Here is an 18,602-nt window from a genome sequence, read left to right on the forward strand (position 1 = left end):
TTATTTGTCTGCTCTAACGGGTTCTTAGGTCTTGTTGTATAGTTAGAATTATTTTTTTTCAGTCACGTGAATGTCTGTGTTTCTATATTTCAACGTGCACTTACAGGCCAGAAAACCAAGAGTATCCCGGGCTGCATCAAAAGTAGTGTGGCCAGAAGGTTGAGGGAGATGATTTTGCACCTCTGCTCTGCTCTCATAAGACCCCACCTGGACTGCTGCATCCAGCTCTGGGGGCTCCAGTGCAAGGAAGATGTGGACCTGTTAGAGTGGGACCAGAGGAGGCCATGAAGATGATTGAAGGGCTGTAGAACCTCTCTTCTGATGACAGGCTGAGAGAGTTGGGGTTATTCAGCCTGGAGAAGGCTGCAGGGTCACGTTATTGTGGTCTTTCAATATATAGAGGCAGTTTATAAGAAAGACAGAGAGAAACATTTTACCAAGGTCTGTAGTGACAGAAAAATGGGGATCAGTTTTAAACTGAAAGAGGATAGATTTAGAAGAAGAAATTTTTTTAAATGAGGCTGGCAAGACACAGAAACTGGTAGCCCAGATAAGTTGTGGATGGCTCTTCATTAGAAGCTTCAAGGCCAAGTTGGATGGGGCTCTGAGATACCTGGTCTAATGGAAGATGTCCCTGCCCATGGCAGATAGTTTGGATCCTTCCAACCCAAAGCATCCTATGAACCCCTGGTTCTATGATTCTAATGTCAAATCCCATTTATATCTAATAATTTAGTGTTTTTCCCCCTCATCATTAGAGCTGGAGTAACCCAGATAAAATTTTGCCTTTTCAGTCAGTCAGATCTCTCAGGTAAGAGATTTCTTATCACTCAGTCTTAGAGATAATTTATAATTATATTGAAGATCATAATTTTCCTGGGAGAAATCACTTAAATCTTTCCTGCAATATGAAAACTAACCATTAATTTTTCCCACTTGTTTTCTCTCTTTAGATGACTTTAATTTCCATGATAACCTTCCTTTTATGTCATTGTTTCTTAGAAATGCATTTTTTAGAGACTTCAAGCTTTTTAGACATCTAGGTATGATGCACTAATTGGATAACCCTGTACCCATTTGCTTCTGGAGTTCTTCCAAGAACTCTACCAGCTTTATAAGCATGACTATTCTCTTTTATAGGGAGATGTTAATTCTTCCCCGGAAGATTTTTCTCTACTATTTTTATTTTTCATTATAGTTTGTATCACCTATCCTGTACAAAAGTCAGCCTGATTGGTCAGGAGTTGTCTGGATTCTTTTCTGAGTACTCCTCCAAAGCTTTCATTTGGTATTTCTTTTTCTCTGATGTTGAGGCCTGTTAAAGCCTTTGATTATTTATCTCAATTATTTGTTTGGCAACTAACTGTTCAATTTCCTTTACAGATAAGAAAGTAATTGAGTAAGAATATAGGTTATGCAAGGCTTGTAAAGAAAGTAATTATGTTTTATTAAACAGAAGGATGTAGTTGGAAAAGATCATTATGAGTTATCCTTTTTCTCTATGCGTCTTGCCTCATTTACTTTTTCAGAACATTAAGGATATGATAACCATAATTTCATAGCATGGGTAGACTTATGAAAGGCCTAAGTGCACTTCTAAATTTTTGTATGATTCTTTAAACAGCTTCTTTGTCACTGAAAACATTTGATTCTTTAACAGCTTCATGGGCTTATTTTATTTTTGCCAGTCTTTTCCTAAAAATATTATTGTAGAAAACTTGTGGCTTTCGCTGTTTCAGCTTGTACTAGGTCTTGTATATTATTCAGGACTAAATCAGTTTCTTTGTGTTCTCATGTGTGCTTTCACAAATAACTGCAAGAAGCAATCATTCACAGTGGCTAAAAAGGTAGACTCTGTGACTAGATCTGTACTAGCAAATAAAGTAGATCAAGGTTCCTTTCTGGCTGTAAGAGCAGTCATGGAAGATTTGTGTATCCAGTCTCTTTCCCCAACAGTAGAAGGTCTTTTCCACACTGCATATTGGAAACTATCCCTTGCTTGCTCTTTGGTGTAGACAAAAGCCGTGTCAAAGTGTTCGCTAGCAGTTGAGTGGAGTCTGTGGTCCCATTCCAGAGCTCTAACCTTTGCCTTGTCCTGGAAAATCCGTGCATTAGTGTTCTACTGAATCTACTCTTTTCATCAACATTCCTTAATGCCTATTAATTTTTTTAAGACATTTGCCAATGATTCTGCCATTTAAAATGTATTTTAAAAAGCAAATATTTGTATAGACATATTGGGGCATTTGTCTTGATTTGGTTGTATAGTTTTATATGCTCTGCTTACCCAGGTTGTTTTTGTTTTTGTTTCTGTTTTTCTCACCTTCTGTTCTATCCCTTTTTCTGAGTCATAGGCTTTCTGTGGTTTCAGAACACACAAATAGATCAATCTGAACAATTTACTTTCCACATCTGGCATAATTTCCTTGGTTTTCATTTTAGAATTGCCTCATAGCGTCTTTAATCTTAAATTCAGCAGCACTGATTCTGTTTTGATTGGGTGGAACCCATCGTATATATACTTAATCTGCTTCGAAATTTTACCAGATACGAATAAATATAATCCCTCTTTCCCTACATGGTTTAATCAATCATGCACTGAGACTCTGTTATCTGACAGAGTGTATAAAAGCAGGACCATTGAAGAATGCTACTATGTAGGACTGCCTTTTCAGCCTCTCAGTTTAAACTTTGCTTTCGGGACCTCTCGCCTGCTGTTTCTTTGTTGGTAGTGTGGGTATGAGCCACCACCACTGGGTCTTTCTTGGCACTTACTGAGGGAATGCCTAGATTCCTTGTGCTATATCGTCTTTTTAACTGCACGTGTCTTTTCAAGCAAAATGTTTGTCCATGTTTGTATTGGTCATGAGAAATGAAGGAGATATTTTCCCTTTTTCTGTTCCTGAAGGGAACCTGTCCTACCAAAGACACCTATCAGCCCTTGCTGCACATGCTACTTGTTGAGTAACTTATCGTGCAGTGTTGGTAGTGTTCATGTAACTCAGGATCTCCTTCTGGGAGGTGACCTGCTCCTGGGGGTGAAGGCTAGATCCAGCAGATGATGCCTGGCTACTGTGATATCAATCCATGACATCACATGCCTGACAAAACTTCCACTGAGTGCAAGAGAGGCTATGGATGGCCTATATGGATATGTCAAGACCCACACAGTGTCTAAAGGATGATTTGTCTTCATCTTCATGTCCTGTCTTGGAGCTGAAAGGCTTGACTTGTCCATCTATTCAGTCCAGTTAAGTGTCTCTTTGGGATAAAAGTTTTTGACAGATTTACAAATGGCCTTTTTGTGTGTCTTGTCAATTCATAATTCTGTGTTTTCTGAAAGGATTAATCAAAGTGTTTCTGGTCAGAGCCCATCCCAGTAGCCCTGCTTTTTATATATTCCCATGAAAGTTGCTTTCACTATGCATCAGCAAACAGAGCAGGAGAAGCCAGGGATTTAGACTGATCCCTTCTACTTGGTCATTGTATCAGAAGAGTTTTCTTGAACCTCTGCCCTAAGGTGCTGCTAAAGGTTCTTACTTGATACCACTTTAGATAGAAATTAGCACGCCAGTTAATTTTGTGCAGCCTTTAAAAAGAAAGGCTTCACAGCCTGACTATACAGAGGAAGTTGCCTTTCACCTTTCCCAAGACAAAGCTCTTCAGGCCTTTTTAGCACAGTTATGTCTTGGAACAGTCATTTTTGTGCAAACTAACAAGGTAACTGCTAGTGCCAGACTCTGCCATGAGACCAGCATGGTGAATTTGCTGTCAGTGATACTGTCACATTCCATGCACGCCCAAGCTATCGTAGCAGCTTTGCTGAACAGACATGCCTCAGTTCTACTCAAGGGAACTTTAATCTCACGTTCACCAAGCATTGCTCTGTTGCAGAAACACTCCATCTGATAGGTAGATTCTTTGTGTTTAGGGATGCCAAAACTTAATTGGAGTAAATTAAGTGAGAGGAGTAACAAAGTATTGCTTGGAATCACACACAGTGCGGGTGTGCTTAACAAGCATGAAAAGGATAAAAAGCAATTACTTATGAACGACTGAAGTTTCAAGAGACATTGTGCATGGATATTCACTACCAGTCCTCATTTTTCACCACTGAGGTCTCTCCATCTAAGTGGGATAATTCTTTTGCCTGTTAAGAAAAAACTGGAAGGATAAGCTTACACATCTCCCTTTCTCTCTCTCCCTTTTTTTTTTTTTTTTTTTTTTTTTTTTGATCTGGGAAAGTATTAAGAAGGAGAGTGCATGTGTGTCCTTTGGGGAATGTGAAGATGAGAAGTCTTCACTCTCAAGTTCATGTCTGTACACTGTGTACAACATTAACTTTTACAATATATCCTGAAAATTATTGTCAAGTGCCTTTCCCTTCTTCCTCTCTTTGGCCCACTCTGTTTTTCTTTTAGCTTTTAAATTTTTTATTTGTAAAGCACTTCCAGCTGGCACTGATTCACAAAAAATTGTCTATGCTGTGGAAGATGTAATCCAAAGTTGCCTGAGCTCCGCTACTTTCAATTGCTGAAAGTACTGCCCAAAACTACAGCGCTCTCTTCATAGAGATTGCAATCTAGGCTGGAGAAAACAGTAAGAGACTTCACTGCCTCTCACTTATCTAAATGCCACCACTCCCCTTCCTTTTTTCCCTAAGATTAAAAAAATCTAAATATATGTTAAATTACACTGTCTCCATTTGAGTGTATTTTCCTCACTTCTACTGATGCAGAATGATATCACTTAAATTAAATATGTAGTCAGAGTGTGGCTTGAATTTTTATCCCCCAACTGTGTGGGTTTGGTTTAAGCAGAATCCACAGTTCTAGTGCTACTGGATGGAGACAGTTTTATACATGTCAGGCTTAGCAAGAATGTGTCTTTAAGACAACATTGACAACATAAACTAATACTTTATTTAATGACCATTTAACTTCATGGAAATGAATTTTCCTTTCAGAAAGCATTGCACACAATGAGAATGATGATTCAAAGGACAGGTTCTGAGTGCAGATCAACAGAAAAGGGAACAAGCGGTAAAGTTCAGCCTCTGTCGAGAGATCATTACATCTCACTTGCAGAAAATATCACTTTTCTGGGAAATTGTTTAAGCAAAGTGTAACAGTGAACAGTGAACTTCCCTATTCCTCTTAATTTTATGACATCTGATCAGGAACCTAATTGCAGGACCTACGCTAAAGTCAAGAATGTCAGAGAGAACAAATCTTTTGGCAGAAACTGATGTGGAACAGTAAGTTCCACATGAGCATGAGGAAGAACTTTGTTGTGTGGGTGACCACACCCTGGAACAGGTTGCCCAGAGAAGTTGTGGAGTCTCCCTCACTGGAAGTATTCCAGAACCACCCGGATGCAAATCTGTGCAATGTGCTCTAGGATGACCCTTCTTGAGCAGGGGGGTCAGACCAGATGATAAGTTTGGTCCCTCCCAAACCTACCCGTTCTAGGATTCTGTGAAATCAAACCTGCTGCTGGTGCTGAAGACTACAACAGCACAACTGAAAGGGAAAAATGGAGTCCAGGCTCGTTTGGAGGGGTTGGGCTCTGGGTGTCCCACTGACAGTTACGTCTGCACTGACTCAGTGTGTGAGATGAGACAGTCAAATAACACCTGCCTTGAAAACCACCCAGCATTCAGGTGAGGCCCACATGCTGTTACTGTGGGGAAGGAATTGGCAAGGAGCCCTCTCACCCCTAACAAACAAGGGTGAGCCCTCTCACCCCTAATAGCCCTGTGAATCAGATCTTAAAGGGAAGAAATAGGAGGACTGGATCTCTCAATTCACCAGTAGTGTGTTTTTGAGAGCAAGAGTGATAAGAAAGGCAGGGAAGTGGTTCTTTTTGGACAGGTTCATGGTTCAATGGAACTATGTTTCAGTGGAGTGTACTTTTTATGAATCAGATGTGTGAATCAACATGGATAATTAATTCCTTCTCATAACCTAGGGGTTATTTATTACTCTAAAGGTGAAGGGAGAAGGTAGAAATCCCTATCATTAGTTCCAAACAGCAGTCCTTGTCCTGTGGTGAAGAGGCAGAAAGTTTGCCTATTAATCAATCATACCTACATATGAAGGTACTCTGAGACATGATACCAGCGCTGATTGAAGAGGTGGTTTGGGGCCTAAAAAGCCCAAGACTCCCACCTAACCACAGAGTTTTGATTGCAGCTACACTCAGTGACAAAGAAGGAACAACAGTGACTGCTGAGCATTCATTTGAGGAAGAACAGTCAGTGATGCCAGGAATTGTCCTAACATAAAATCATGCTTGCGTGCAAAGCTGTAAAGATGAGAGAGCTCATAATCAATTTTATTCTGGCTCCTTGTTTGGGTTTGGGGGTTGGAACTACTAGATGTGAATTTCAGACTCTTTTTTTCCTCCTTCCTTTTCTATTATTGCTCCTTTTCTCTTAGCCTGGCATTTCTTCATCCTGCCTTTATTTTCTACTTTCATCTTGATGACAGAAAGAGAAGGAGACTCTGTGAGAGTACACACATGTCCCAACTCTCCACATGTGTATCAGTGGGAGAGTTGTGAATGGTATTTAGGGAAGACCTCAAACTTCATGGGCTAGATAGTGTCCAAAGCCTGACAGTATATTTACTTAAACTGACTAGTCATGAAGTTTCACACCTGAGTAGGCCTGACTGTTACCAGCGTGAGCTGTGACTTTGCCTGTCCCATTGTTAGGTGTCGTTTTGATATGGATTGTAAGGAAATTTTCTTCCATCCTGCCTTTTTTTATCTCAGCAATAGGTGTCTCTTCCTTATATCTGTTGAGTTGTCCTACCTCTAAGGTTTCCATTTTCTTTAGACTTCTTTAGAGTGAGGTCTGGCTGCTTCCTATGAGGCACGAGTGGAGATTCGGTTGATAACACAGCTGACGGAGCAGAGGCACAGGACCTGCACAAGGGAGGAACTTGGCCATTACTCATAAGTGTTGGAGGCTTTCTGGTGTTTAATAAAAGGTATTGAAAATGTACCCGTTTGTGATCTAACTCCACTTGGCAACTACCACACAGCTGCTCACTCAGTTCCCCATGGCGGGATGGGAAAGGGAAGGGTAACAGTGAGAAAAATTGTGGGTTGAGACAAAGGCAGTTTAATAGGTAAAGCAAAATCCAGGCACAGAAGCAAAGCAAAACAGGGAATTAATTCACCACTTCCTAAGGGAAGGCAAGTGTTCAGCCATCCCCAGGAAAGCAGGGCTCCATTTGTTACATGTTATGGTTACTTAGGAGCCATCCCCAGGAAAGCAGGGCTCCATTTGTTACATGTTATGGTTACTTAGGAAGACAAATGCCATCATTCCAAACATTCCTCTTCCCTCTTCTTTCCCCAGCTTTGTATGCTGAGCATGATGCCATACAGTGGGGAATATCCCTTGAGTCATTTGGGATCACTTGTTCTGGCTGTGTCCCCTCCCAGCTTCTTGCGAACCCCCAGCCTACTCACTAGTAGGATGGGGTGAAACAGAAAAGGCCTTGACTCAGTGTAAGTACTGATCAGCAGGAACTAAAACATCCCTGAATTATCAACACTGTTTCCAGCACAAATCCAAATCACAGTCCCATACCAGCTACTGCGAAGAAAATTAACTCTACCCCAGTGCACCATTGCACACCTATCGTTCCGAAGATAAACACGTATCTCTAGTACTTGGGAGGATTATAATCCCTTGCCTAACATGTGATTTGCAGTACTGAATGCCATGGACTCTATGGTCTCTCAAGCAATAACTCTATGATGGTTGAAACAACCTTGTCTTGGCAGCATGTTTCACTTTTTGTACCTGAAAGTACCTTGGCTTGGGCACAGGTATTTCTTGCAAGATTAGGCATCAGCTGCCCTTGGGCTGCTAGGAATGGCAAAATCATTCCTTGCCATCTTTTTTTCTAATGTTTCTGAAAAACAGAGCTCTCTACCAAGCTGACCCCGGGCCAGTAGTTCCCATGATAGCAGAGACAAATTCAGCTCCTGTTCTTGGACTTTGAAATCTCAGGGGACGGCACATTAATTTTCCCTGTTTAACGGTGACCTTCCTCAACACAGACACAGCTTACCCTTGCCTAGATCTTTTTCACGAAAGAAAAAGGAAAAGCAGGTTCTCTGCAAATCCACCCATGAGGTATGTTTGTTTACTGATAGAGGGATATGAATTTTTCAGCTGCTAGACTTTTGAAGTACATTTTCCTTGGCAGAAAGCTCTCTCTTTTCTGTGACTTCGTAGTTAAACAGAGTGGATGCCTCTCATTTTTGTATATAACCTCCTAGTGCATATGCACTTCTGCATATGACTTCCTAGAGCTAAGCTTCCTTGCTAAGGCAAGTGGACTTATTCAGTGAGCACAGGAATGTATTCACCAGATTAAAACAACCCACAAAGGCAAAGCTGAATGTCCTGCTTAATAAGACATCTGATGTTTTTTTGCCTTAAACAATAAATTACTCACTCATATCTTGCCCTTACTGACTTTTTACTGAGACCTCTTTCAACTGTTAGAAGAGCAGTGGATTGGTAAGAGCATTTGTTTGGCTTTTAAAAAAATCTATAATTGTTTTTAGAAGTTATGTCTCTAGATGTCTGCCAGACTCTTTCTCTTGTTAAGGGGTAGAAGAGTCAACACTACGCTGCTTAGGTCCTGAGGGTCTTCCCATTCAGCTTGGACCCTTGTTTATTGCAAAACATGCAGAGAATTACCAGGACTCAGAACTATGCTTATCCTAGGACACTGATGCTGATGTGAGTGCTCAGCTAAATAAATCCCTGTTCAGCATTATCCAGTTTGTCATTTCCTCCAACAACAGGCTTCTTACTGGGGAGAGCTGCTCTGTCAGGCTTTCTGTGTTATACTCACACTTGCTGGACAGTTTTCCATCTGTGTTGGACTTTCATGGGGCATCAGGCCTCCGCAGCTCAGGAAGACAAACAGAGGTACAATCAGAAATCTTAGATGATAGTTCACTGTATGGGAATGGCTGTGATTCCTGTCTGGGGGTGGGGAAGAGAAAAACGTGTTTGAGGTTTTAGCCAGTGTTATAAGGCCCTTTTGATTCAAAGGCATGAAGTCCAATGAATTCCAAACATCAAGCTTAACCCTTTGGACTTATCTTTTGAATTAGAATATTTATTGAAAATTAATTTTACCAATTACAAAACAATTCCAGATTTTCTTTGCAGGTTGTAAACCAGAATCTTACTTTTTTTGCATGACCATTTTGATTTACAAACAAATGTGTTCAGAAAGTTGAAACTTTCTCAGTTCAAAGACTCACAATAAAATTCTGATAAATGACAATGTAGCAACAGTCCATCAGCTCTTAACAGCAGCAGCTGATGCTGGAGACTTCTTGCCACTCTCCCACAAAGGGCCAATTTTTATTGGTGAAATACATGCAGTAGGGATCAATACCAGGGATATTCCTCACAGATCTCATCACCCAGCTCCTCATTTCTCTGTCTCTGCCTTCTCCAGTGTAGAGTAACTTGTGTTCATTTTACCATTTCCCACTGTTTCCTTTAGCCTGATCCATCTTCTGATTGTTTCTTCTTTTCAGAGAGCATCCCAATGAGGACCCTACAGTGCTGTCACAACTACATACCTCTTACAACTTCCACATGGATGGAGTGTTCTGAGGCTCATCAATTCATGAATGTGATTCTGAACTTTAATAACTGCTGTGAAAACTAAGTTCCTGGCTGGTGTTCTGTGAAGGGTCTAAAGAGGCTTGGTTGATGAACCTAAGAGATGGAGCTGAGCAAAAGGACAGTGAGGTGATCTTGCAGCCAGCACAGAATCCAGCTTGCAGACACCAGTGTTATGTCCAGGCTAGGGAGAAAGCTGGATCTGTACAGGATGAGGAAGAACAGGAAAGAGAGCATGCTAATCCAGTTGGTTTCATTATCTTTTCAATCACTCTCCCCTGCCTTTGCTGTGATAGCATACACACAAAATATAGCAGGACATGTTAATTATTGCACTCAAGTGGAGAAAAATGTGTTACAGTAGAGACAGTAATAAAACTAATCAGATTGGTAAAGAAGGCTGCTTCTTCCTTATGCCAGCAAGAGCATAGCTATGTTAAAATAATTTCTGCAAAACAAACTGTGAGAAAAACAGAAGTCGTTTTTCTCACTGGGTTTCCTCTCAGAGATAGTAGATATGTCTTGCACTATCTTTTTGTTACTTCTGCTTCCTTTCAAGCTGAAAACAGAACAGTCAAACTGGAGAGTATGAGGGAGAGGAAGGAACTGAGAATAAGGAAGAGATAGGAGAAAGAGAAAAAAATATAATAGTAGAAGCTAGAGATGGAGGAATAAACAGCATAGAGATTGGAGGGTGGGAAGAAAACACATGAAATAAGAATAGGGAGAAGTCATCTTGCTATTATTCTTGAGAAAGAGCTGTAGGATTCATTCATAAACTGACCTTACAGCTGTGAAGTCAATGGAAAAGGTGGCTCTTACTATCCCTTCAGTATTGAATCACATTCCAAATGTTAGCAGTTTGCTGTGGATTGAAGTCTCAAACCACAGAAGTGTTCCTGTGGCACTAGGGACTCCACAGTGCGCAAAAAAAAAAAAAAAAATTCTGTTTGTAGGAGCTCTGCAGTCCCACAGTCCTCACAAAACCTCTGTTCCAGCTGGTGTACCTTCTTTCACTTCTCCAGTGTAAGCACAGTATAACAGACATATGTACGCATGTAAACTGCCAAGCCTTCTGCTATGGAAGCTGCAAACTTTGCTTGCTTGGGAAAGGTGAGCTGGGAGCTGAGGGTGACAGCAAGGCATTGGCCTCATTGACAACGGTTTAATCTCACAGTAACAAGAAATGCAGAACAGCTTTGCTGCTTCCCCGTACACAGGGAATGCTGTCAGCATTCATGGGTATGGATTTTCTGTTATTTAGTGGTTTACTGGTTTATTGTATTTGAGTAGAAAATGAAGATGTAGAGAATTAAGAAGTGTTAAAAAGCTGAGACTTCTTACATTGCACAAAACAACCATGTTTTCAGCCTCTGGAGATGATTCACGGTGGGGAAAAAGAGTAGGTTGGTAAATGCACTGAGACATTCCATGTGTTCCATTTCAGGTGCTGCTGCCTGTAAATGTGTCAGTAACAGCAACTGCTAATGGCTGAAAAGCCTCTGTAGAAAGCTACATTCTCTCAGCTGGGGTTGGAGTGAGGTGCAGCCATGAGCTATCTGGGTTCACTTAACAAGGCAGCTGCCCGCCCTATATCCTTGCAGTACAGCGACATTGCTAGTGAAGATCAAAGAGAAAAGGATCTCAGTTTGTTCCAGCTAGAGAATGAAGGCTGAAATGTAGAAAGGAACCGCAGATTGGAGCAAGAAGCAAGGATGAAGGAGGGAAAAGTTCATTGAAATGTTAGAGCAAATCCAGGGGCTATGAAGGTGCCAGGAATACTTTCAGAGTGGTAGTTTTTTTAATCTGTGTCCATCTATGTGAGACTGCCTCTATCAACGTTTCTACTGTGTTTACATGGGCAAACAGAATGGCCCTAAAATCAGAACAGCAAGGTTATTTGGACAAAAGTTATTTAGGAAAGATTACTTCTGAAACACAGGTTGAAAAGTTTGTAAATCTAATTACACAGTGTGAATGCCTGGAAGCTTGTTCTTGTCCTAAGTGTCTATCACAAATGTGCTGCTGGTGTTCTTGTGCCCATGGCTCCTGGCTCTTCCTGGCCTTAACGCGATCTTTCTTTTCTCAGAAGTATTGCAATATTTATTTTTGGCCAGTGGCAGCCAGTCAGGTGGTCTTCAGTTGGCAGAACACTTCTGAGGAGTTCAGTAATCTTCTGAGGCAAATAAACTACCTTCAAGTGCTGAAAGGGTGAGTAAGCAGCCCACCCCCTACTTCTTTCTTGAAAGATTCCTTACTAACCATAGGGTGAGAGCAGGCTGCACATGGATATCACCCATTGCAATAGGAAGAACGAAGCATTCTCACCTGTTTATATCCTAAGCCTGTGTACACCTTTCAAACATCTATGGAAATTGTAAGGAATCACTACAGGTCCAGACCTTGACTTCCCTGGATGGAATTTGAAAGATAGAAACCTGATTCCTTTCTTCCTCTACATTTCCTTTGGAAATAGGTTTAGATAAAAGACGTTGACCTAATAAGGTGGTAAACATGCTGGTTGAATTCCTCCCAGCCTGCCTGAACTCAGCTTCCCTCTCACGAAAATACACATATTCCCTTACCTCCTCATCCCCTAGAAATGACATACTTTTTGTTCCTTGAAGCAAAGTCTGACTTTGAAAGTGGAATGTAAACAAAGAAATGCTGCATTGTTCCCAGCTAGTGTGATCAGAAATAGCTCCAAATTGTCCATAATGACTCAAATTTGTGTCATGCCTTCAAAGACAGAGTGGGAAGGTGACTATGATGCTCTATTTGGGAAAATATCCTAGCTTGCAGAGCAGTCGAGGAAGCTGACACAAATTAAATTGACTCAGGTTTCATGATAATCATCTGGCTCTTAGGAGGAAGAGTCAGCTCTTTTAATATATACTTTTCTAAGTTGTGTGAAGGAAAGATGGGTTTGTTTGTAACTTCTTGGAAATCGTTGTCTTCTCCCTTTTTCTTGTCTCACATTCGGTGCTTGTAAGAGACAGAGGACCTTTATTTTGAAAAACTAACTGAAAAGTATCCCTGAAAGCTTGTGAGCTTCATAAATGCTGATGCTAGCAGTCACATTGCCTGAGTTATTACTCCTAAATAAGTTAGGGCCAAGATGTAGTATCACACACTGCCTTGTAACTGCTTGCACTGCTTTGTTGTCAGCACTCTCCCTGCCATGGTTTGGCCTGTGCCAACTAGTGCTCTCCAAGATAACAACCTGGCACCTTTTGGGAGATAGCACAGCATAGCAACCATTCCCACTGGGCAACATGGACACGACTGTACCAGGGTAGGCTGTGTCCAGTGTCCTTCAACAGTATTCTGGAAGGCTTTGCACCCAGGCTGTGCAGCACACACCCCTTTTCACTGCCAGTACAGCTATAACACAGTGGTCACAGTGTGCTGTGCACTTTGAAATGAAAAACAGACACAAAACTTTAGCTGTGTTTTAGACTGCAGAGACTCTGTGGGAGACCAAGGAGACCAGCAAGTCTGCAGACATAGCTGGCCTGGGTCATTTTACCAGGGGGCCAGAGAATGGTCCCTGGCCCTGCTTTATTTACAGGAAAAATATAGTTTTTCTCAAAAGCTGAATTGTGCTTGCATATCTTGGAATTGGAACACTTGTAGTTGGCAGTAAACAGTTGATCTTTTCCTGTGGCACAGAAAAGTTCAAGGCTTGCATCTTCTGAGGAATGTACAAGAGATGGGGCCAAAAATTCCTTGTAGCTTCCTGGAAGACAGTATAGGTCATCTTCTGTTGTATGCAGTTAGCACCTTAGAGAGCTGCTAGTTAGAGAGCTGTCAGTAGCAGCTAAGTCCTGTGCTTTTTTCATCCAGCCCCTCAGTGACCACCCTTGCCTTGAGTTTTCTCCTGGGAAAACTGGTGTCATGGTCACAGTCTGAGGTCAAGCACCAACCTCTTCTCCTGAGTTGCACCTGGATGTGTTTGGAGGCCCTTCAAGCCCCCACAGACACTCAGAACCCACAAAAATATCCTCACATATTTTTTGAAAAGGAGTATTTTTTTTCCTGAAGATCCTGTATTGGAGATCTGTGTAGTCATATTTAATTCTGGCAGCACTGTAACAGTTTCCCTCTCCCTCTGTCCAGTTGAGGAGGGCAAGTGGCAGAGTGGCTTAGTAGCACCTCTCTGATAACACGTCTAAGAAAGGGTAAAAACTGCTGCACAGCTGGGAGGGAGGGGTGAGAATATATGGCATCCGGAGGCCAGCCATGGTCAACCCATCACACCAAGTAAATAAGTTTTGTAAATGCATTAAAATGATCAGAGAGCCCGCACATGATGGTGGGTCCATCAGGGACAAGGAAGAAAATGCACAGAATATTGAGATCTTTCAGGTCTTCAGAGCCCTAAGAAAGCTGTTGGAAAAGGAAAGTAGCCAGCTTTGAGATTCAGAAAAGACTTCTGGAGTTGTAGGTGTCTTAGACAACCAATCCGAATATTTGAAAAATGACACCATCATAATCACATTTTCTTTCCACAAATGCTACCTCTCCTCTCCTGATTCTAATCCAACATGGTGAAAGATCTCAAATAAACCTACCTCTTTCTTAGTTATATTAATGTATTTGATAAAAGGGACAGGTCATAATTTCCATGCACCTCCATTTAGATAGGCTTGTTTTGCACTCCCCTGATAGGTGAGATTGGCAGGGGAAGAAGCCAGATTTAGCTAGGGCTTCTTTCTAAAAATAGTTAATCAATTTCAGTTCAAGGCTCTTAGGTTATAGGAAAAGAAAATGATTTTGCTTGGGCACATAATGAGCTTGGATAATCAGTTTTCCTGCTCAGGAGCAATGAATCCAAGGGTTTAAACAAAAAAGAATGTTATTAAAAGGGATAAAATAGCAACTCAGCATAAAAATCGGTAGGCCTGTTTACTAATCAGAAATAGAACCTGAAAGCTTCTTGGTAATGTAGCTCTCGCCCTTGTTTTGCTCAGAGCTGAGAGAGCCCATTCTCCATCCATAAGGAGATGTTGTTTCCAAGTGCAGTGATCCCACCTCTCCTACCAGGTCACCGCTCTTGGCAGCTTCAGTCCATGAAGTCTTGGCTCTGTCAGAGAGGAGTCTGTGGCAAACAAAACCCAAAGCGAACCGTGAGGAACGGCACTATTTGAGTTTGGGGTTTTTTTTAACTTTCTTGCTGCATGGCTCCTTTGCTCTACCAATATCAAGGGGAACTACACTGGTAATTCCTAACCCTCAAATCACCATTCTCTCTGGATGAATAACTGTTTTGAATACCTTCAAACATAAGACACAATTGTATTTTAAACCCAGTGCCCAAGAGTGAAATCCACTGAAGTCCACCCACTCCCTTTTTGTTGTGATCTCTTGACACTTCAAGCAGTGCTGGATTTCTCTTTTATCCCATTATAGGCAGGATCAGCAGTAAGTACTCCATTCTTTTAGGAATACTGGGCTTACCTCAGGATAGATGTAGCTCTGAATTTAAGTTTTACTTCTGTGCAAGCTCTACAGCACAAAGGATTGAATTGAATAGCAGGCTGAAGACTCTTATCAGAGTTTTTTGCATTGACTGTTTTCTGTTCTTACAGTTGTCACCATCTCTTTATATGAGCTATTCAAAGTCATACACAGTGGAGATACCAAAGGTTGGAATTGTTCAGGATAACGTGAGATAGGCAGAGGTTAGAGGGTTAAATGAAAAGAAAAAAATATTGTTTGGAGAACAGGAAATCCTTATTAAAAGTGATATCCTGCAAAATAGTCTGTGCCTCGACTGCAGGTATGCATAAGCCTGAACTTGGAAATAGCCATTACTGCAAGAAAAAGTAATGTGGAGAGTGCTGCAGAAGCTTAGATGCAATGGATCCCTTCTGTTTCAAATCTTTACAGTAAAATTATCTTTATTTCAAGTGCATTGACTGTTTATAGATGACTAAAACAGTTCTTAAAAAGCAATTTTGGTGAATGGCTTAGCTAAACCAGAGAAAATCTCACTTTTTTCCCCAAGTTCTGCCCTGTCAGATAAAAACATTGGCTCAGAGCTGCCACCCAATGACCAGACCGTGTAAAATCACTTAAATACAGGTTACCTGTGCTGCAAAGCACTGAGTCCAGTGAGACAAAATAGTGGAGGCAAATTAATTTCTCACTGCATTAAAAAGGCAGGAAAAGGCCATTTCCCCCTCCACTGTCTTTCTACTCCCCTTCCCCAACATCTATATCTCTTTGTCTGCAACAAGGTCTTTTGCTTAGAAAATTTAATTTGTTAACCTATTTACTTCGTTTGTGTTTTTGTTTTGCTTTGTTTTTTTTTCTTCTGTATTGATTTTCTGGTGGTTTATCAAGTTGACAGTTCAGAGGATGCGTAGGGAAGTGTCAACACCAGCACAAAGCAAACAAGAAGGAATGAGAGCAGAAGAACGAATAGAAGAGAGATTTCAGCTGCAGCGAGCACTTATTTTGGCTCTATTCTTGTCTAACTTCATACGGCATGATACTTGGAGATTCCAAAGCTGGTTTTGACTACACATGTTCAGGTAGCTAAAGCACTCTAGTCAACACAGAGTGCACACAGGGCAATGGTCCAGACGAAGGTTCTGGCTAAATTTGTCTGTTCAGCACTCAGAGACTTCAGTTATTGATTGTTCCCAGAGGCTGTGCTGCCTCACTGAAAGCTATCATCTCAACTATCTCTGCAGCTTTCAGTGTGTCACCTCTCTAAAAGTGTTTGTCCCTGGCTGATCTGTAACAGTTGGCAAAGCAAAGAAGATGAAGGGGGATTGCCACATCTATGTTTATCATCAAACAGCTGTCACCATTTGAGTGCATTATACAATGCCAAGTATTTTATACTATTTAAGTGCTTATAAAATATTGTAATTTGTAAAAAGCACACCAAGTGACTTCATTCCACTGCGAGAGGAAATGCACAGTTTGTGCACAGTGGTGCACGAACAGGACATTTCAGTCCATTTCCCTTCTGATCCAGTCTCTTTATGAGCCCTTCACAGATAGCAAAAGGGTATTTACCTCAAGCTGTACCATAATCCTGCAGTCTGCCTGCCCTAGTGTCTATTTCTAATGGCTAATAGGCATTTTTAATGTCTAGTAGAAACAGATCTGTAATTCTATGTGCAGATTCAGCCCACATTATGAGTTGTGTATTAGCTGCTTGTGCCTTGAACTGCCTGCTTCCAGTATGCCAAACAACGTCAGTCGATTTCTGCTCAGCTCCATGTTTTCTGGATTAGGACCTGCTGTGGTCTCAGAAGACAGCGTTTATTATGTACCTGGAGTTATATTGGCCATCAGAGCTGGCTGCAACACAGAGAACAGGCTGTTCCTACAGAGCTGCGCTTTTTCAGCCGGAGCTAGTGTGGCGTGTGCTCAGGCAGGAGCCAGTTAGTACTGATGTACAAAGCAAACCCATAAGGAGGTTTCTACAAGCTGCCGTTTGGCCAGTTTCCTTAATTTCAAAGACTTGGACATGTGCCTGGAAATATCAGAAGTCCAAATGGTTAATTATTGGCAGTGGAAAATGATTATTGCTTGATTATTATATTAGTTAAATTTTAACCTCCTTCACTACTTTAACAAAGTCAGCATATTGTTATCTAATCACCAGCCAATGGTGAAATAACAATCCTAATTCTATCCCAAAACAGTTCATATCAGGGAGCAAAGCATCAATCTTTTAAAGTGGGAAAAGCTTAGGACCAGATGGGAAAGATCAGGGCATTGCTATTCCCAGAAATGTACTTTGTGATTGCCACACCAAACTGCTACACTTTGGAGTTGGGAGACAGAATCCTGCAATAAGGACCATTAAACTTGTGAGAAAAACACATCAGGAAGCTCTAAAGACCCTGCATGTCCTGTATCATTCAAGCCCTTGGGTGGTCCTTGCTTACTGCCCAAATACACTCTTGAATTTCAGATTGTACAGACTGTATGGTGGACACGTTTCTCTCTGAGAGACATTTATCTTTGAGTTAGGGAAAGGGCTGTCAGAGACAAGTAAGGCTTATGAGAGCTTCAGTAAGAGTCCATGCACATTGTGGGGTGATTTGCAGATTGGAGAAGCTTCTTGCAGCTTTCCTATTCTCTTTAGGTGGGATAAGCTGTTGTTTGGTTTTTCATTTGCTTGGCCTGCAAATAGTGTGGGCTTTAGTGAATGCACTGATGCCTCCTCTTCTCAACTGAATTTCCATTTGCTTTCACACATTACTGCTGCTCCCTGAAATCCTCCATGTGACAGATATAACAACAGAATTAGAATGGTGTGCAGAAAACCTTCCTTGCCTACCCCACGTAGGGTGCCAATCACACAGAGCTGTGCCCAGGTTATTAAGTGGACATGGTTTGGTGCCCTTCTGGCAAGAGAGCCTGAATTCACTCTGGAAGTATCAATAAGCAGCTGGTTCTTCTGGTGTGTCTAGCTGCCCTGTACACACAGATCTGAAGCTTTCCTGTGCGGGAGCTTTCTAGTCTTCAGTGAGAGAGGTAGACAGCACTCAGGTCCTTGGGCAATTTTGGTTTGTTCCCAGTGCATCCTCTGTATTTCTCTCTGGACTGCTGGGGCAGCTGTCCACGCATCACAAATCTTCTGGCAAACATGAGTTTTCTCACACACACACATGCACCCCTTCCACCATCACCCTCTTACAACGCTCACAAGTCCTACTCCAACTTAGGTGCTGAGTAGATGAATTTCTATATGGGTTTCTCTCACCACCACGTCCCTCTGCAAAGGTATGTGCCTCACACACCAATAATTCCTGCTGTACTAGTGACCAACAAAGTGTTTTGGGTTTTTTTGCATTTATATTCAGATTTATCTTGCATTGCTCTCCCCGGAGACACTCTAATAGAGAGGGCAAGAGAGAATCAGCAACAAACTTGCTGTTGACAGTTAGCAAGCAATGGG

This window comes from Pseudopipra pipra, chromosome 5 (assembly GCF_036250125.1).
Source record: "Pseudopipra pipra isolate bDixPip1 chromosome 5, bDixPip1.hap1, whole genome shotgun sequence".
In the NCBI taxonomy this organism is placed as follows: Eukaryota; Metazoa; Chordata; class Aves; order Passeriformes; family Pipridae; genus Pseudopipra; species Pseudopipra pipra.